The sequence below is a fragment of the Colobus angolensis genome, unplaced genomic scaffold (assembly GCF_000951035.1).
Source record: "Colobus angolensis palliatus isolate OR3802 unplaced genomic scaffold, Cang.pa_1.0 Scaffold532, whole genome shotgun sequence".
In the NCBI taxonomy this organism is placed as follows: Eukaryota; Metazoa; Chordata; class Mammalia; order Primates; family Cercopithecidae; genus Colobus; species Colobus angolensis.
Window position 1 is genome coordinate 246616 of NW_012118844.1, and position 20942 is coordinate 267557.

Here is a 20942-nt window from a genome sequence, read left to right on the forward strand (position 1 = left end):
GGCAGTGAAGAGTGTTTGCTCCTCTGGCTGCCTGGTCTTGTTTTCTGCCTCTCATCCTTCGAGGCACAGCTTCAGTGGCACCTCCTTTCAGATTCTTACCCTGACTATCCCTGTCTTTGTGCCTCCCAAGCTCTTTGTATGTAGTTCCATTTGAGGAATTTACACAGTGCCTGGCATACATGATGAGACACTTGATGCCACTTTGTCATTTTCTTGAATAAAACCAAATAGGGCTAGAGCTGTACAAAAGAAAAAAAAAAAGGCATAGAATATTGAAGTTCAAATGAGGTAGGACTTGGAGGGCTTGAGGGGAGAAAAGAAAGCATTTGTCTGAGGTTACACTGCTTTTCAGTGACCGAGTTGGAACAACTAACAAGCTTAGCCAGACCTCCTTCCATCAACTCAAGTGCTCTTGCTACTCCTACCAAAGTACCTTCACTGCTTTTAGGCTCCCTGTTGCCCCCTAAAATCTGTGATTCACCAAAGGTAGGAAAAACTGAAGTTTAAAATTAAGCCTGCAGGTGATGCTTCTCCGTTCCTGTTAGAATCAACATGAGTCCTATTATTATCTCCATCTTGTGTGAACATAGACTTCCTGCATGATAAGGTGGTGAGAATCACATTCTAATTTGGGGTAAAGAAATCAGAAGAAATTCCATCCACTTTTCAGTTTTTGTTGGAGGGCTGAATTTGTTTGCAGGAGTTTATGGTCCTGGAGGACCACTCTTGGGCCTCCTCCAGTAACTGCATTCTTCTCCATTTTCTGTAGGTTGGCTCAGCATTCTTCTTTCTGGGTACATGGATTTCCATTTCCAGAGCTACAAGCTTCAGGAAATGTATGGACAGCAGAAGGTTCTCCTTTCCTTCTTCTTCCTTTTCTACTGAATAAGTCCTTAACATATGAAAAAGAGCTGTCCTAGAGATAACAAGGACTTGCAGCATGTGATGCCTGAATAGCTACAGCAGCAAGGGCAATTCCAGTGACAGCGCAGGCTCTGAAATCAGCAAGAATGAGGAATCTGACAGGAGGTGCTGAGGAGGAATATGCTGCAACAGCTCACGAGGTGCTGATGGCGGGAGGGCTGTGGCAGGGCAGCTGGTTGTGTGTTAAAATCCCAAAGATATGGTGAGGTTCTTGCTAGATATTGTATACTTTCAGTGGGGCGAGGAAAGAATTAGGGCTCAAATTGTGAAGCCAGTAAGTCTTTCAGAGCTTGGCCAGTGTAACCAGTTGGATTTTAAATTTCAGCTTCTACCCAGGTTCATAGCTTAGCTTGCTTTCATTTGTGAACCTCTCTTAGACTCAAGTACCTCTTCTGCAAAATGGGAATAATAGCAACACTTACTTTATAGCATTGCTCTAAGTTTAACTAGGAGAATGTATATAAGGGGCTTGTCACTCAATGCAGGGAAAATATTATCTTTATTATTATGATCCTGGAAGAATCCAAAACTCCACATTCCAAATGAACATTAGACTATGACCTCTAATAAATCAACCCATGTAATTTCTCAAGACAAATCATATCCAAGGTCACACAGGTAGTAAGCAGAGGCTTCGCAAGAACCTCTGTGACCTTGGATATTATTTCCTAAGCTCTCTGAGCCTCCAATTTCCTTATCTGTAAAATGGGGACAATAATGGTATTGACTTTACAGAGTTGTAGAAAAGATTAAATAAAAGATTTAGCAATGCCTGGCATATACTCTTAATATTATTGTAGACACAGCCTTTCGATAGCTTTATGCAATCCAGGTTTACTTTCCTGCTGTAGTGGAAAGAGCACAGGCTTTGCAATTGGACCAATATCAGTTTGAGATGCTTAGAGTGTAGATTCCAGAGTCCAGTGCCTGGGTTTCAAGTCCAGCCCCATCAGTAACTGTGTGACCTTGGGCAAGAACTTTAACTAGGAGTCAAAGATTTATCACAGATTCTTTGCTTACATTTCAATAGCACACACAAACTATTACATTTTCTTGGGTCTGAATTGAAATCTTAGCGGTATATTTATTTTCAGAGGTAGTTTCTATAATTTTGTAGCCTTTTAGAAGCCTCTGTATATTATGTTGACCTTTCTATTTTCAGCTTCCCCATCTGCAAAATGCTGATTATAATGGCACATACCTCTGAGTTCTGTTGTGACCATCTACCCGAAATTTGGTCCAGTGTCAAGACTGATGATGCCAAACACAAACAAAAAGTGTATGAAATGGTTTGTTAATTGCATAATTGGGGCTCTCCAAGGGAGAGCAGGGCAGGCATCCCAAGCCGGCCCAACACTGGCTTAAGAGAGCCAGAAAAGGAGATTGGACAGGGGTTTTATTGTGGCCAGGAGGTAGGACCAGGGTATGAGTTCCCACACATGGCCAGGGGCTTATGTGGTTTGAATCCTGCCAGCACTAAAGGAGGTAGTGCCCAAGCTTTCTTAAAAGCTTGCCCAGATGTGGGGAACAATGGGAAGAGGGGACTGGGGCTTAAAAGCTGCCAGCAGTCAAACATCAAAAAATCGGATCAGACTCCTTATTACATGTTGTGACCCAATAAATGAGATAACGCACATAAAGTACTTAACGAATAGTGGCTGTTATTATTTTAACCACAAGTCTTGATAAAGTCATTGGTTGCTTTATTGCAAATCTGTGAATCTGTGACTTCTTTATGTTCAGGGGTTCTGTCGTGTAGTGGAACGAATACTTAATGAATAGGCCACTGGGTAACCTGAGGTCTACCCTTCATTAGTCCTTGTTAACTTCCCCTCTGGGCCTCAGGTATAAAATAAAGGGGTAGGACAAGATGTCCTAGAAGGCTCTCTGAGGGCCTAATAAGGTCTGAAAGGCATGATGGTTGGCTCATTCATTAAGTGCTATTGCTGCAGAATGAAGAACCACTGGCATTCCTTTTCAGTCCACTTTCCACTGTTCCATATGTTGTTACACTCTATACTCTTTGACTCTTTAAGGCAGATTTAAACCACTAGAGTAAAGAAGCAAACAAACAATAGACTGAGAATATGAGTTCTAGGTTAAGTCTTTTTTTTTTTTTTTTGAAACAGAGTTTCACTCTTGTTGCCCAGGCAATGGTGTGATCTCGGTTCACCATAACCTCCATCTCCCGGGTTCAAGAGATTCTCCTGCCTCAGCTTCCCGAGTAGCTGGAATTACAGGCATGCACCACCACGCCCGGCTAATTTTGTATTTTTAGTAGAGACAGGGTTTCTCCCTGTTGGTCAGACTGGTCTTGAACTCCCAACCTCAGGTGATCCGCCCACCTCGGCCTCCCAAAGTGCTGGGATTACAGGCTCAAGTCCCCGCTCCCGGCCTTAGGTTAAGTTTTACTAGATCAACAGTTGTTCCATAACTTTCCCACAGTCTGAAAAAAACAATGTTGCACATCAACCCTGTCTGCAATAACTTTGATTTTTCCATTCTTACAAAGCATTCTCTTTTTTGACTTTATTGTAAAGACATATCCATTAAAAATATACATTTGAGATGAAAAAGGATGGGCGAAATGGGAAAGAAAATTACTAGAGATAAAGAAAATTTGGAAAAATAGTTTCTAGAAATCAGAAGATCTTACTTCTATCTTAAGAATGTTGGCCGGGCGCGGTGGCTCAAGCCTGTAATCCCAGCACTTTGGGAGGCCAAGACGGGCGGATCACGAGGTCAGGAGATCGAGACCATCCTGGCTAACACGGTGAAACCCCGTCTCTACTAAAAAATACAAAAAACTAGCCGGGCGAGGTGGCGGGCGCCTGTAGTCCCAGCTACACGGGAGGCTGAGGCAGGAGAATGGCGTGAACCCGGGAGGCGGAGCTTGCAGTGAGCTGAGATCCGGTCACTGCACTCCAGCCCAGGCGACAGACCGAGACTCCGTCTCAAAAAAAAAAAAAAAAAAAAAAGAATGTTTCCACTGGTGAACTAGCCAGCATTACTGTGTCTGGAGGGGATGTGGTTTGCAGGACAAGACACAGAACTACAGCATGTCTTTGACGAACATTTGTCAGGGACAAATGAGGTCGAAAGACAGTTTCCCAGGGAATTGTAACTTGTTTGCTCTGAGCAATTCCTGATGTCTAAACTCTCAGATGTCCCTCAACTCAGCCATGCATAAGAACATTCTTGTCGACAGTGAGTTTCAATCTACTTTTGATCACTTTCTTCAAGCCTGTCAACACTTCAATTGCAGCTCATTTGGGGAGGGTGGAAGGGCCTAGACTATGAAAAGAGCACAGCAGACTAGGAGGTAAGCCATTCTCAAGAGGACATTGCCCAGGGTTGTGCTTGCTTAAAAATGTGATGGTCAGGTCTGCTTTAGTAAGAGCCACTCTTCTTGGCTTCTTTGGCTCTAGGTATGTCACAGGGCATCTCTATGTCCTTTCTGATAAAAGATGTGCCTCATGGAAAGTTTCCATCCATTTTTACTGAATCTTACATTATATACATATTTCCTAGAGGAGATGCTCTACTATTTCCACATGTTGAGGCATATGATGTGCCATGGATCTCAGTCATGTCACATTTGAGTGTCCCAGCCAAATGGATGCTCAGCTTGGAGGCCTCCCGGGATGAACAGATCACTACCTTGTGGGGCAAAGTGGCCCCTGTTTGAAAAGCTCTTACTATTCTGTTTTGCACCTGCCACCCGTTCCTCCTAGTGGGGACTTACAGAGTTTCCTCTCTATTTACCCTAGGACAGCATTGTGCACTAATTTTGCTCATCTCCAAGCCAATCACTCTCACTTCCTTCAACTTTTTCTCATTTGGAAGGTTCTAGGTGCTCTTCAAACTTCTTGTGTCTCTCCTGAGAAAATTTTGCAATATTTCTTCATCCATCAGTACAGTGTAGCAGCCAGAAGTGAACACTGGGTGGGGTTTGACTAGGGCAGAGCAGAATAGGACTCACTTTCCCATACTGAAGAGCAAGTTTCACCAGCCCAGAAGTCTATGAGCAGGTACATTACACTGTTGACTCACAATAAATTTCATATTGATTAATTTAGCTACTCAGTCCCACTTCATTGTCAGGTCCTGATTCTGTCATCCAACATATTCTTCCCAGCTGCTATTCTATGGAGGTAGCTTGGCCCAATTTTATAATTAATATAAATTTATGTATAATATAATTTTATATATTATATATAATTTGGGTTATACCTTTATAAAATACACATTTTGAATATTTATCATATATATGGGAGTGTTTGTGTGTGTGTATCTATCTATCCATATATGAAGGTTGAACATTTATCATATATATGGGAGTGTGTGTATATATATTATAAATATATATTTATGTATATATAAAATCAAACTGATGGCCACATATATATATATACACACACTTATATAAAATCATATATATATGTAATCAAACTGATTGCCACTTACAATTTTTTTTAAGACGGATTTTCGCTCTTGTTGCCCAGGCTGGAGTGCAGTGGTGCCATCTCGGCTCACTGCAAGCTCCACCTCCCGGATTCACGCCATTCTCCTGCCTCAACCTCCCGAGTAGCTGGGACTACAGGCGCCTGCCACCACACCCGGCTGATTCTTTGTATTTTTAGTAGAGACAGGGTTTCACCATGTTAGCCGAGATGGTCTCGGTCTCCTGATCTCGTAATCCACCCGCCTCCGCCTCCCAAAGTGATGGGATTACAGGCGTGAGCCACCGAACCTGGTCGTAAGTTCTTTTCAGGGAAGGATTCTAAAAGGAAGGAGAAAGGAAAAAGTTAGCTTCTTTTATAGTTATACCTAGACCCTAGAGAGCTATTGGGGAACATCCAGCAAGAATAGAATAAGAACTCCAGTATTGCCTCTAAGCCTTAACTTCCCACAGCCACTGAGCTCAGCTTCGTTTTTTGTGTTCTAATAAAACTCAGGACCAGATCGAGATCTGGACAGACATGGCTGCGTGCTGTGGATGATGATTTTAAGATCTTGAAAGCTCATGAAATTCCAGCATTTGATCTCCACAGGGACTATTAAACTGAACAAGCTACAATATTTTTGGTCACAAATATTAGCAAGACATTCCAAGTTGCAGTACACAGGAAAACTACTTACTAAAAGTGTTGCTTCTCAGTGACATCCTTTGACTACTTTACCAGTAGTTGCCAGATTCTGAGATCCCCTACTCTTGTGATTCGCTGACCATGGAATTTGTTCAGTCTTTAAATTGTGCCTAAGCATACAGAAAACAGGGTTTCTTCTTTCTTTTTCTTTTTTCTTTCTTTCTTTCTTTTTTGTTGCGATCGGGTGTTACCCTGTCACTCAGGCTGTAGTGCAATGGCCAAATCACAGCTCACCGCAGCCTCAAACTCTTGGGCTCGAGTAATCCTCCCACCTCAGTCTCCCAAGTAGCTGGGACTACAGGAACACCCCACCATGCTGGGCTAATAATTTTCTAGTTTTATGTAGAGACGGAGTCTCCCCATGTTACCTGTTTTTTTGTTTGTTTGTTTGTTTTTGTTTTTTGTTAAATGTAATGGCTTAGGTTATACACCCTGATCAAAAAAGCATTTTGTTTTTTTCAGATGGAGTTTTGCTCTTGTTGCCCAGGCTGGAGTGCAATGGCATGATCTTGGCTCACCGCAAACTCTGCCTCCCGGGTTCAAACGATTCTCCTGCCTCAGCCTCCCGAGTTGCTGGGATTACAGGCGCCCGCCACCACACCAGGTTAATTTTGTATTTTTAGTAGAGACGGGGTTTCTCCATGTTGGTCAGGCTGGTCTCAAACTCCTGAACTCAGGCGATCTGCCTGCCTTGGCCTCCCAAAGTGCTGGGATTACAGGCGTGAGCCACCACACCTGGCCCAAAAAAGCATTTTTATCCACCAAAGTACATAAATAAAAAGATACAGACACACACACTCATAGAATTTCAAGAAAGGGCTGATGTCATATTCTAGTCCAAACCCCACATCTTTCAAATGAAAATGCAAGCCCAGAAAGGAGAAGGAGTTTCAGCAAAGCCACACCAGGAGTTAGTGGTGGAGCGTGGACTACGACGTGGGGCTTTTGGTTGCCAGCTTAGTGTCCTTGCCTCCATACAATACTAAAAACTAATTTAAAACAAACCTATCATGTATCCATGTTGATGACTGAGGGAACCCTGCTAATGAGTACTGGTATTTTATCAAGAGTGAGAAGCACCACTTTCTTTCCCCTTCCTTTACTGTGGGAAAACTAAATATTCTTCAGAACTTGTTTTGAGATACATTCATCCACTCATGAAAATACATTTCCACATAAATTTAAAAATTCAAATATATATATATATGCGCACAATGAGTACTTCTTGAGCACCCACTGTGTATACATAGAGAAGTAGAGTAACACACGTAACTCCGGTCCTGGGTCAAACACTCACTTGCATTCTGCAGAGAATGAATTTGAATCTTTGCTTCAAAACTGTGATTACTATTTACATAGCTTTATGTTACAATTAATGGAATCCATACAACAATATATCATAATAATGTTATCTAGTATAAATCAAAAGAATTAAAACATTTTACCCAGATTTTTGTCTAAACAGAACTGAAGAGTGGTGTTAAATTCCCTAGCTTTGTGTTCAATTGATTTCCCGGCATGCCTTTTCTTAGTTGGGGATGTTTACTGACCCCAAAATGGCTCTGGACATCTCACCCGTCTGTTGGACTGAAGAAATGTAAGTGGCCAGCAAAAACTTAGCAGTCAGCCAGAGGTACTTCTCATTAGAGAACTAAGGAAATGTCTAGTTAACAAAGCACTTTTCCCTCACATTGTTTAGTTTCCTACCAGCAGCTACTGAGCATGCTTAAACCATCTCCACAAATGCCTATTTTCTAATTGAATTTTTCTTATTTTTACTGTTGAATTTTGAGAACTCTTTATATATTCTAGATAGAAGCTCTTTGTTAGATAGTGTTTGTCAATATTTTCTTATTCTGTGGAGCTTGTCTTTTCATCCTTTTAACAGCATCTTTCCCAGAGCAGAACTTTTAGTTTTGATGAGGTCCTATTCATTAAATTTTCCTTTTTTGGGTTATGCTTTGGATATCACGTCTAAAATGTCTTCAGCAAGTCCTATATCTTGTCTAGGTTTTTTTCTAAAAGTTTTAGAGTTTTACAGTTTATAATTAAGTCTGCGATTCATTTTGAGTTAATGTCTGCTTAAAGTACAAGGTTTAGATAGATGCTATTTATTTACTGTCTATGGGTGTCCAATTACTCCAAAATGGTGTTGAATTGCTTTTGCAACGATGTCAAAAATAAGTTGGGCTTCTTTGTGAGTCTATTTATGAATTCTTTTTTGTGCTGTATTTATCAATGTTATCCATCCCTCTGCCACACTGTCATAATTACTGTAGCTGTGTAGTGAGACTTCATATTAGATACAATCAGTGTTCCTACATTATTCTTCTTTCTTCAAGATTGTTTTATTTATTCTATGGCCTCCACCTTTCTAGGTAGATTTTAGATGTAGTTTGTCTATGTCTACTAATAAAAACAAGACCAACCATTACTCACTTTTATTCTACTATTAAAATTCTCCAAAAATAAAATTTCCTAAAAACAGGGAGATAAAGCTGCCTATTATTGCCTGCACTGGGGTGGGGGCAGCAAAGGCACTTGGTGGCCTTCCAAGGGCATTCTCACTACCCTGCCTTCGGAAGGCCACTGCTCCACCTTAAGTTTCTTAGTGAGTGCCTCAATTGGTGTTGCATTTGTAGCTTCCAAATGCCATTATTTTATTGCATGGTGATGCTGTTGGTGACTTTCTGTAGGGTACTTTTTTGTCTTTCTGAGGCCTTCAGTTGCTCACAGCATCAGGTGAGGTACAACACATACCACTGTGAGGAAGGTGGCCTGGAAGTGATTTTGTTGTCTGCCTTTGTGGGAAGATTGTCACTGTTACATTGGTATCATCTACACAGCACACCTCGACCCAGCTGGGCCCTTCTCATTTCTACTCCTACCTGCTCCCTCACCCCGACATGCAGAAACACCCAGCCCCTTTTCCCATTTGCCTGTGGGATGAAGTGTGGAGGAGGAAATTTGTCTTCCATGTTCAGTCTTCCCCCTGTCCTTATTTTCAATGTCTGGCTAACTGTGGGACTCCACCTCCCTCCCTCCCTTCTTACACACAGGGCTTACTTGGATTGGTGGCATTCTCTGGGGATCTCTTGGTTCCGATTTCATTTCTTAGTCAACATGTGGTAACAGACAATTATTGTTGGCATTTTCCCCATCTCTTATGCTTCCTTGATTGGGTAATAGACGTTTCAGAGGATATTTTTTGCCCGCAGAAGGATAAAGGAGTAATTTCTATCCTCATGGCTGTCTTGTGTACCTGGGGAGGCAACAGAGTGAGCACAGAAGGGCAATGGTTTAAGGGAAGAGGTTGGAGATGGGATGGGAAAAGGGGCTTCATACGGGATGCAGGCTGAGGAGGGGTTTGTGCCAGGCCAGGAGAGGGTAGTGATCTCGGGGGAATGTATGGGGAAGAAGAGAAGGAGCACGGGTGGGGTCATCTGACCTGGCAACTGTCTCTGCACTTGCACTGGCAGGGGGTTGTCCTCTCTTTCTTTTAATCTTGAGCACTTGTGGCTGATTGTTCTGCTCTTGTGGTTGGTTGGTCCTTATCTGTGTTAAATATCTGTGGTTTGCTTGTAAATCTCAGCCAAGTTGAAGCCTCCCAGTGGTCTGTCCCAGGGCTCTTCCTCTCCCTACATGTACCCTCCCTGGGGCAAAGCCAAGCCACACTCTTAAGCTTTGTTTGGTTATTCAGACACTGCTCCAGCCAATGGTAGCCCTGGAGTGTCTTAGACATCACAAAACACAACCCCAACACCTCCACTGGTGTTTGGGTGGTGGTGGGGAGGTAGGATGCTGTGATTGGAGAAGGGGGATTTCTTTAACACCACAGAAAGACCCTTCCCAAGCTGATCTGCCACCCCCTCCTCTTCTCCACATATTCAATTCTGTTGACCCACATGGCAGAGAGAGGGTGCTTCCTCCAAGTTGTTCCCCGTAGCCACCACATCAGTGGTTCATTTTGTTCTCTCCCACCCTTCACCATTACCTAGTATTTTGGATGACTTGCCTAAAATCCCTCTAAGGTAATGTGGCCACATTTAAGTCTCCGTGGCCATGTGAATCATCCTACTTGTCTCCAATCAAATTATGTGCTTGTTTTTATTGACTCTCAAGCTAAGGATGTTTTTTGCATTTTTCAATGATTGCAAAAAATTAAAAGAAATATATTTCACGACACACAAAACATACAATTAGGACTTCAGTATTCATAAATAAAGTCTTATTGGAGCACATATATGCTCATTCAAGTATTGCTTACGGCTGCTTTTTGTGCAGTAGAGTTGAGTAGTTCGAACAGAGACTAAATATTTACCATCTAGCCCTTTGTGAGAAAGTTTGCGAACTTCTCTATTCTGTTCTATTGATATATTTGCCTATCCTAATATCAATATCATATGGTCTATTTCATCTTGGCTGAATTCTGGTAGTTTGTGGTTTTGGAGGAGTTGATGCATCTCTTCCAAGTTGTTCAACTGATGAGTGTAAAGTTGTTTATAGTAGTCCCTTATTATTTTTTCCATGGCTGCAGGATCTGTAGTAACATTTTTCATTTCATTCTTGATATTGTCTATTTGTGTTTTCTGTCTTTATTTTGTTAGTCTTGCTACAAGGTCATCAATTTTATTGATTTTTTTCAGGGAAACATCTTTTCATTTTATGAATTTTCTCTATTTTCTCCAATTTCTTAGATTTATGCTTTTATCTTTATTATTTTTTCCTTCTGCTGGCTTTGGGTTTATTTTGTTCTTCAGTTTCTAGTTTCTTGAGGTAGGAATTTTGATTGTTGATTTGAGACCTCTTCTTATCTGTAAGTAACCATTTATTACGACACATTTTCCTCTCAGCTTTAGCTTAGCTGTGTCCTATATGTCTTAATAGGTTGTGCTTTCATTTTCATTCACTTCTATCTATTTTTAAAATTTCCTTTGAGGTTTCCTCTTTGATCCATGGATTATCAGTATACTGTTTAATTTCCTAGAGTTTAAATAATTTCCTGTTAACTTTCTGTAGTTGATTTCTAGTTTGATTCCACTGAGGTCAGAGAACATACTTTGTATGTTTATTTTTTTAAAAAAATGCTAAGGTTTGTTTTATGGACTAGGATGTGGTCCATCTTGGTGAATGTTCCATGGGCACTTGAAAAAAAAATTTACTCTGCAGCTATTGGGTTGAGTATTGTATTTTCTATATATGTCAATTAGATCATATTGGTTGACTCTGTTGTTCAGTTTTCCTACATACTTGCTGATTTTTTGCCTAGTAGTTATATTGATTGATGAGAGTAGTGTGTTGAAGTCCCCTGCTGTTACTGTGGATTTGTGTATTTCTTCTTTCATTTCTATCAGTTTTCGTTTCATAGATTTTGAAACTCTGTTGTTTGGTGTATATACATATCAGGATAACTACATATTCTTGTGGATTGTTCCTTTCATTTTTATATAATGTCCAATTTGCCCCTAGCAATTCTTTTGATCTGAAGTCTACTTTGTCTAATATTAATATACCTACTCCTGCTTTTTAAAATTAGGTTGTGCATGGTATATTTTTTCATTCTTTTACTTTCAGTCTACCTTTGTCATTATGTTTGAAGTGAGTTTCTTCTAGAGAGTGTGTAGTTGGGTAATTTACCTTATCCACTCTTTCAATCTCTGTCTTTTCATAGGTGTATTCAAATCATTTATACTTAATTTTGGATATGTTAGCGCTTAAGCTGCCATGTTATTATTTGTTTTCTGTTGGTTTGTTCCTTTTCTTCATTGTGCCTGCCTTCTTGTGGGTTACTTGAACATTTTTAGGAATTCTATTTTGATTTGTTGTTTCCTAACATATCTCTTTGTACAGTTCTCTTTTAGTAGTTGAGCTAGGCATTATAACATAAATACATACCATTGAGTCTATTTGTTTTGATATTTTTCTACCCATTGAAACTGTACTTCCATTTAGGTCTCTGCCCTTCTGAATTAAAAATATAAATGTCACAATTATTTTCTCTATATTGAACACCACACTAGATGATGTTATAATTTTTGCTCCAACCATTAAACATAATTGTAGTAAGTTGAATCGTGTCCTACAAAAATATATGTTGAAGTCTTAGTCCCCAGTACCTTTGGATGTGACTTTATTTGAAAATAGGATTAGTGCAGATGTGATTACTTAAGATGAGGTCATATTGAAGTAAGGTGGGCCCTTAATTCACAATGAGTGGTATCTTTATAAGTAAAGAAGAGACACAGAGACTTAAAGACATGAGGGGAGAATACCATGTGATGATGGAGGCAGAGATTAAAGTGCTGCAGCTGCCAGTTCAGTTCTCCTCCTGACCCCATTAACACATTCCTGAAGAAGGCAAAGTACTGCTTCATTCAGCCTCATTCCTGCATTGGAACTCAGCTCCCCACTGGTAGGGGAGGCCGGAAATCAGAGAGCCAACTAGCCCTGCCACAACACACCCTGTTCCACCTCATTGATGCTGGATAGGTGTGGAGGCTCAGTTTCCCAGTGGGCTCCTCTAATAGCAGTTGGGGAAAGAGTAATCAGAATACCTGATAACCTCACTTCACACTGCTTCATTCCACCTCATTGATGCTGGATGTAGGTGCAGGCTCAGCTCCCCGCTGGGCCCTGATTGGGGAGGGAAGGGAAGAGGGACATGCCAACTTGCCTCTCTTTGCACCACCCCCTTTTCTTATCTGATACTATAGGCCAGAAACTTCATTTATAATGAAGTATAGTGAGCAGCCATCTAAGTCTGGAAGGATTTAGTCTTTCACTATTAATTATCATGTTAGCTGTAAGTTTTCTATATTTGCCTTTTATCAGGTTGGGGAAGTTCCCATTTTTTCCTGGTTTGCTGAGTTTCTAAAATTAAGAATGGATGTTAGTTTTTATCAAATATTTATTCCAAATATATTGCAATGATCATACATACAGACACCTATAAGTGTGTATACATATATATGTTCTTATACACACATAGTTTGTTAATATAGTGAATTATGTTAATTATATTAATTGATGTTTTAATGTTAAGCCAACCCAGCATTTCTGGAATAAACCTCAATTGGTCATGATATATTATTTTTTAATATAGTGTTGGATTCCATTAGTTGAAAATCGAATCTTTTCTAACGTAGGCTTTTAGTGCTTTGTATGACTTTACACTTTTTGCATCCATGCTCATGAGTGATATTGTACTGTAATTTTCTTTCCTTAGAATGCCATTGGCTGGTTTCTGTTTCAGAGTATTATGGGTTGATTGTGTACGCTAGATTTATATAATGAAGCCCTAACCTCTAGTACTTCAGAATGTGACCTTATTTGCAAAAAGGGTCCTTGTGGATATAATCAGTTACGTTATTATAAGGTCATACTGGAGAAGGATGGGACCTTAATGTAATGTGACTTTTCATTTTAAAAAAGGGGGAGGATGTAGACACACACACACGCACGCACACACACACACAGGGAAGGAGAACATTATATGAAGATACAAGGAGAACTAGGGGTGATGTGTCTACAAGCCAAAGATTGCCAGCAAACCACAGAAGCTAGGGAAGAAGCATGCAGCAGATTCTTCCTCACAGCCCTTAGAAGGAACCAAACTTGCTGATTGATACCTTTGTTAACAGACCATGAAAGAAAGAATTTAGGGTGAATCTGTAGAATAAAGTGAAAGCAAGTTTATTAAGAAAGTAAAGAAACAAAAGAATGGCTACTCCATAGGCAGAGCAGCAGTATAGGCTACTCGACTGAGTACACTAATAGTTATTTCTTGATCATGTGCTAAACAAGGGGTGGGTTACTCATGAGTTTTCTGGGAAAGGGGCATGGATTTCCTGGAACTGAGGGTTCCTCCATTTTTTAGACTATGTAGGGTAACTTCCAGACATTGCCATGGCATCTGTAAACTGTCATGGTACTGGTGGGACTATCTTTTGGTTGGCTAATGCATTATAATTAGTGTATAATGAAAAGTGAGAATGATCAGAGGTCACTTTTATTTGCCATCTTGGTTTTGATGGGTGTATTAGTTCATTCTCACACTGCTATAAAGAAATACCCGAGACTGGGTAATTTATAAAGGAAAGAGATTTAACTGATTCACAGTTCCACATGGCTGCAGAGGCCTCAGGAAACTCACAATCATGGCAGAAGGGGAATGGGAAACAAGAATCTTCCTCACATGGTGGCAGGAGAGAGAAGAAAAGCCCAGGGGAAACTGCCATTTATAAAACAATCAGATCTCATGAGAACTCCCTCACTATCATGAAAACAGCACGGGGGAAACTGCCCCATGAGCCAGTCACCTCCTACCAGGTCTCATCCTCAACACCTGGGGATTACAATGCAAGATGAGATTTCAGTGGGGACACAAAGCTGAACCATATCGTTCCACCCTGGCCTCTCTCAAGTCTCATGTCCTCACATTTCAAAACCAATCACACCTTCCCAATAGTCCCCCAAAGTCTTAATTCATTCCAGCATTAACCCAAAAGTCCACAGTCCAAAGTCTTATCTGAGACAAGCAAGTCCCTTCTGCCTAGGAGCCTGTAAAATCAAAAGCAAGTTAGTTACTTCCTAGATACAATGGGGGTGCAGGCATTGGGTAAAACACCCATTCCAAATGGGGGAAATTGGCCCAAACAAAGGGGCTACAGGCTCCATCCATGTCTGAAATTCAATGGGGTCATTAAATTTTAAAGTTCCAAAATGATCTTCTTTGACTCCATGTTTCAAATCTGGGTCACACTGATGCACGAGGTGGGTTCCCATGGCCTTGGGCAGCTCTGCCCCTGTGGCTTTGCATAGTATAGCCCCGCTTCTGGCCATTTTACAGGCTGGTATTGAGTGTCTGTGGTTTTTCCAGGCACACAGTACAAGCTGTCGGTGGATCTACCATTCTGGGGTCTGGAGGACTGTGGCCTCTTCTCACAGCTTCAGTAGGCATTGCCCCAGTGGGAACTCTATGTAGAGGCTCTGACCCCACATTTCCCTCCCACACTGCCCTAGCAGAGGTTCTCCATGAGGGTTCCACCACTGCAGCAGACTTCCACCTAGATATCCAGTAGTTTCCATACATCCTCTGAAATCTAGGTGGACGTTCCCAAACCTCAAATCTTGACTTTTGCACACCTGCAGGACCAACACCACATGGAAACTGTCAAGGCTTGGGGTCTGCACCACCTGAACTGTACCTTGGCTCCTGTTAGCCATGGCTGCAGTGGCTGGGCACAGCACACCAAGTCCCAAGGCTCCACACAGCAGGGGGGCCCTGGATTTGGTCCACGAAAACATTTTGCCCTCCTAGGCCTCTGGTCCTGTGATGGGAAGGGCTGCCATGAAGGTCTCTGACATGCCCTGGAGACATTTTCCCCATTGTCTTGGCCTTGTTACTTATGCAAATATCTGCAGCCAGCTTGAATTTCTCCCTGGAAAATGGGTTTTTCTTTTCTACTGCATTACCAAGCTGTAAGTTTTCCAAACGTTTATGCTCTGCTTCCCTTTTAAACATAAGTTCCAATTTCAGATCATCTCTGTCAAGTTTAAAGCTCCACAGATCTCTAGGGCAGGGGCAAAATGCCACCAGTCTCCTTGATAAAGCACAGCAAGAGTGGCCTTTGCTCCAGTTCCCAGGAAGTTCCTCATCACTATCTGAGACCACCTCAGCCTGGACTTCATTGTTCATATCACTATCTGCATTTTTGGTCAAAACCATTTAACAAGTCTCCAGGAAGATCCAAACTTTCCAACATATTCCTGTCTTCTTCTGAGCCCTCCAAACCATTCCAATCTCTGCTTGTTACCCAGTTCCAAAGTCACTTTCACATTTTCAAGTATCGTTATAGCAGTGCCCCACTACTTGGGTACCAATTTATTGTATTAGTCCATTTTTACACTGCTATAAAGATGCTACTTGAGACTGGGCAATTTATGTAGGAAGGAGGTTTAATTGAATCACAGTTCTGTGTAGCCATGGAGGCCTCAGGAAACTCACAATGTTGACAGAAGCAGAGGAAGAAGCAAGAACCTTCTTCATATGGCAGCAGAAGAGAGAAGAAAAGCCCAAGGGAAACTGCCATTTATAAAATCGTCAGATCTTGTGAGAACTCACTATCATGAGAATGGCATGGGGAAAACCACCCTCATAATCCAGCCAACTCCCACCAGGTCTCTCCCTCAACACCTGGGGATTACAATTCAAGATGAGATTTGGGGGAGGGCACAAAGCCTAACCATGTTAGTGGGTTTTGGCTGGCTTCTTTACAGTATTCTATTTTATAAGCAGGGTCTTTGTGACCTGTATCTTGTGCCGACCTTCTATCTCATCCTGTGACTATAAATGCCTAACCTCCTGGGAATGCAGCCCAGCAAGTCTCATCTTCATTTTATCCAGCCCCTATTCAAAACAAAATTGTTCTGGTTCAAACGTCTCTGATACCTTAATCATGAACTTCTAGCTTCCAGAACTGTGATACAATAAACTTCTGTTGTGTAAGCCACCCAGTTTGTGGTACTTTGTTATGTCAGCCCTAGAAAACTAACACAGGGTAATGCTGGCCTTGTAGATTGAGTTGGGAGGTATCCTCTCCTCTTCAATTTTCCTTTCCTTTCTTTTCTTTTTTTAGACAGAGTTTTGCTCTTGTTGCCAGACTGGAATGCAATGGTGTGATCTCGGCTCACCACAACTTCTGCCTCCCAGGTTCAAGTGATTCTCCTGCCTCAGTCTCCTGAGTAATTGGGATTACAGGCATGGGCCACCATGCCTGGCTAATTTTGTATTTTTAGTAGAGACGGGTTTCTCCATGTTGGTCAGGCTGGTCTTGAACTCCCGACCTCGGGTGATCCGCCCATCTCGGCCTCCCAAAGTGCTGGGATTACAGGTGCCTCTTCAATTTTCTAGAAGACTTTGTAAAGAATTGCTATAATTTCTTTCTTAAATGTCTGATAGATTTCACCTGTGAAAGCACCTGGGCCTGGAATTGTCTTTGTGGGTAGGTTTTTATCTAGAAACTCAATTTCATTAATAGATATAGAACTATTCAAGTTATCTATTTCTTCCTGTGGAAACTTTGGTAGTTTATGTCTTTCAAGAATTTGTCAACCAGGCATGGTGGCTCACACCTGTAATCCCAGCACTTTGGAAGGCCGAAGTGGGCAGATCACCTGAGGTCAGGAGTTCAAGACCAGCCTGGCCAACATGGCAAAATACTGTCTCTACTGAAAATATAAAAATTAGCCAGGCATGGTGGCACTTCCCTACAGTCCCAGCTACTCGGGAGGCTGAGGCAGAAGAACTGCTTGAACCCAGGAGGCAGAGATTGCAGTGAGCTGAGATCAGGCCACTGCACTCCAGGCTGGGCAACAGAGTGAGACTCCATCTCAAATTTAAAAAAAAATTGTCCATTCATCTAAGCTATTGAATTATTGGCATAAATTTGTTCATAGTAGGTGCTTAAAATTTTAATGTCTGTAGGATCTTTCGTGATCTCGTTTTTCTTCATTTCTGATACTGATAATTTGTGTGTTCTCTTTTTTTCCCTCATCAGTCTGCCTAGAGATTTATCAATTTTATTATTTTTATTTAAACAGCTTTTAGTTTCATTGATTTTCTCAATTGTTTTTCTGTTTTCTATTTCATTGATTTCCATTCCTTTCTTCTGCTCAGTTTGAGCTGATTTGCTTTTTTTCCCCCTAGTTTCTGCGGGTAGATACTGAGACCATTGTTTTGAAACCTTCCCTCTTTACTAGCATAGGTGTTTAGTAGTACAAATTCCCCCTTCATCACTGCTTTAGCAGTTTCCCACAAATTTTGTGTTTTCCTTTGCATCAGTTGAAATTACTTTCCAATTTCACTTTTGAGTTCTTCTTAGACACTCATGGTTTATTTAGAAGTATGTTATTTAGTGTATAAATATTTGGGGATTTCAGGAGATCTTTCTGTTATTGATTGCTAATTTAATTCCTTTGTAGTCATATAACAGACTTTGTATTACCTGAATCCTTCCGAATATATTGAGATTTGTTTTCTCATCTAGAATATGGTCCATTCTGGTTCATAGTTTAAATGTGCTTGAAAAGAATGTGTATTCTACTGCTGGATTGAAGGTTCTATAACGGTCAATAGGTCAAGCACATTAATAGTTATGTTCAATTCTACTACGTCCTTGCCGTTTTTCTGTCTACTTCTACCAAGACTAAAATCCATGTTGAGGCCAGGCATGGTGGATTACACCTGTCATCCCAACACTTTGGGAGGTCAAGACGAGAGTGTAGCTTGAGCCCAGGAGGTTGAGACCATCCTTGGCAACATAGTGAGACCTCATCTCTACTAAAAAAATAAAAAATTAGCCAGGCATGGTGCCATGCCTGTGGTCCCAGCTACTTGGGAGTCTGAGGCAGGAGGGTCACTTGAGCCCAGGAGGTTGAGGCTGCAGTGAGCCATGATCGTGCCAGTATACTCCACTCTAGGTGATGGAGTGAGATCCTATCTCTAAACAAATAAATAAAGTTAAAATCCACACATTGAAAGCCTACCTATGCTTTTTTATTCCTTTTTGAAACAGGGTCTTGCTCTGTCCCCCAGGCTGGGGTGCAATGGTATAACCACAGCTCACTGCAGCCTCAATCTCCTGGGCTCAAGCAATCCTCTCGCATAGCTGGGACTGTAGGCACACACCACCACACCTGGCTAATTTTTAAATTTTTTGTAGGGACAGAGTCTCATCATATTGCCCAGGCTGGACTCCAACTCCTGGGCTCAAGTGATCCTCCTGCCTCAGCATCCCAAGTAGCTAGGACTACAGGTGCATGCTACCACGACTGGCTAATTTTTAAATTTTCTGCAGTGACAAGGTCTTGCCGTGTTGCCTACACTGGTCTAGAATTTCTGGCCTCAAGAAATCCTCCCACATCTGCCTCCCAAAGTGTTGGGATTATAGGCGTGAACCACCATGTCTGGCCTCTGACCCATTCTTAAAGCTGGAGCAAAACGATCACCTGTATGTGAACTGTACATACTTAAGTTCAAATCATGCCTCTACTACTCATTGTTTGTGTGTCCTTACATTAGTCACTAGTCACTTCACCTCTCTGGGCTTCAGTTTCCTCATCTGTCCAATGGGGATAATTGCAGTACCTACCCCACAAGTTCATTGTGGGATTGTGTGGGAAAGTGTCAGAGAGCCAGATGTTTCTAAATGGGCGGTTTCAGAAGATAAGATTTGGCTCTTTTAGCAAGGACCCGCCAAGCTGGACCACATTCACACCAACAGTATGAAGAAGGCAGCCTGGATCATCATTGAAAAGTACTATACCTGCCTGGACAACTACTTCCACATGAACAAAGGCATGTACGAGAAGATTGCCATTATTTCCAACAAGAAGCTCCACAACAAGATGGCAGGCTATGTCACACATTTGATGAAAGAGATTTACAGAGGTCCATTGAGGGTTATCTCCATCAAGTTGCAGGAGGAGGGCAGAGAAAGGAGAGATAATTATATTCCCGAGTTATCACAACTCTGGATCAGGAGATCATTGAAGAGGATCTGGACACTGAGGAAATGCTGAGGGTTTTGGACTTTGGCAGTCTGTCCAATCTGCAAGTCACTCATCCTACAGTTGGGGTGAATTTTAAAATACCACGTGGAGCTGTTTGAATCTTTTTTCTATGGTGCAATATTTTTAATAAGCCTGGGACAACAGGAAAAAAAGATCTGCTTCCTATAATTTTCTTATTATTTGGAAAGTTAGAGTTGTAAAGGTCTTTGTCAGTTTTCAGTTTACTATGCCTACCCACATTTACTTAAGATTGTAATTTATCTGATCATGTAGTCATCAGCATTTTAACCACAAGGAATATAGATTGGGTGTTAAATGTCTGTAGAGCAATAGTTGAATATTATATAAAGAGGTTTTAAATAAAGGATAGTAGGTTGTTAATAGCTCTCTCCCTTCCCTGGCGCCACCTCCAAGAAAGATTCGGAAATAATGGGCTTAACAAAAAGAAATGCAGGCATCACAAAGAGCTAGATTAATGTGATATTTTGCTATTGTTTACTTTTCATTCTGGCTATTACGGAAATATCCTGGCAACAAGTTATCCATCGCAACTTAGGTCAGAGTGCACACGAATGAAAAAAGCCCACAAGCAAGTAGAGACGGTTCAAGTAGGCTTTCAAAACCCAGACTAATGAGAAATTGCAGATAAAAACCAGTAACTTTCCCTGCTGCAAAATTGCCTCTCAAATAGATCGTCATTTTCTGGTATCCAGGGAAGGTCTGTTCAAGGCAGCAGAGTGGAGGTAGCTGGAGCATGTACTTTAAAATCAGGAAAAAAATGGGGCTTACTTCTACACTTTGTAGTTCACCATTGATGTGACCTGACCTAACTCCATTTCATATGTGAAAAACGAAGCTAGTGATCCCTAGCTCCATGTGTTGTGGTGAGGATTACATGAGATGGTATTGGTTAGAGCCCAGCACTCTGCCTAGCCTGAGAGAATAAATGCTTGTCTCATCTTTACAGAGAAGTTCCTTTCACTTTCTAACCCTTTATCCATTTTTAAACATCTGTTATGTTATCACATTATGTTAAGGTCTCCCTTGGGTTTTTAAGCCTTCTGTTCCTATATAGTCTACACTCTTTCACTTTTTGTTTTTTTCTATAATTAATCTTTTCCAGATAAATATTGTACAACTGTGTGGACTCCTAGAGTGCAAAGCCACCTGGACCCACAATCCCAGCTTGAAATCCTCTTTGTTTTTAGTCACCTTCTTATCCTACCCAACTACTCAAAACCTCACTACTCAAAAAACAAGCCCCTGAACTGACAGCCATATCCTGCCTACACTCTC

At 41.3% G+C, this 20942-nt stretch overlaps 1 pseudogene; it reads left to right on the plus strand.

Moving 5' to 3' along the window:
* Nucleotides 1–19358: 19358 nt before the first annotated feature.
* On the plus strand, nt 19359–19744 carry LOC105525417 (annotated as a pseudogene).
* Nucleotides 19745–20942: the final 1198 nt, after the last annotated feature.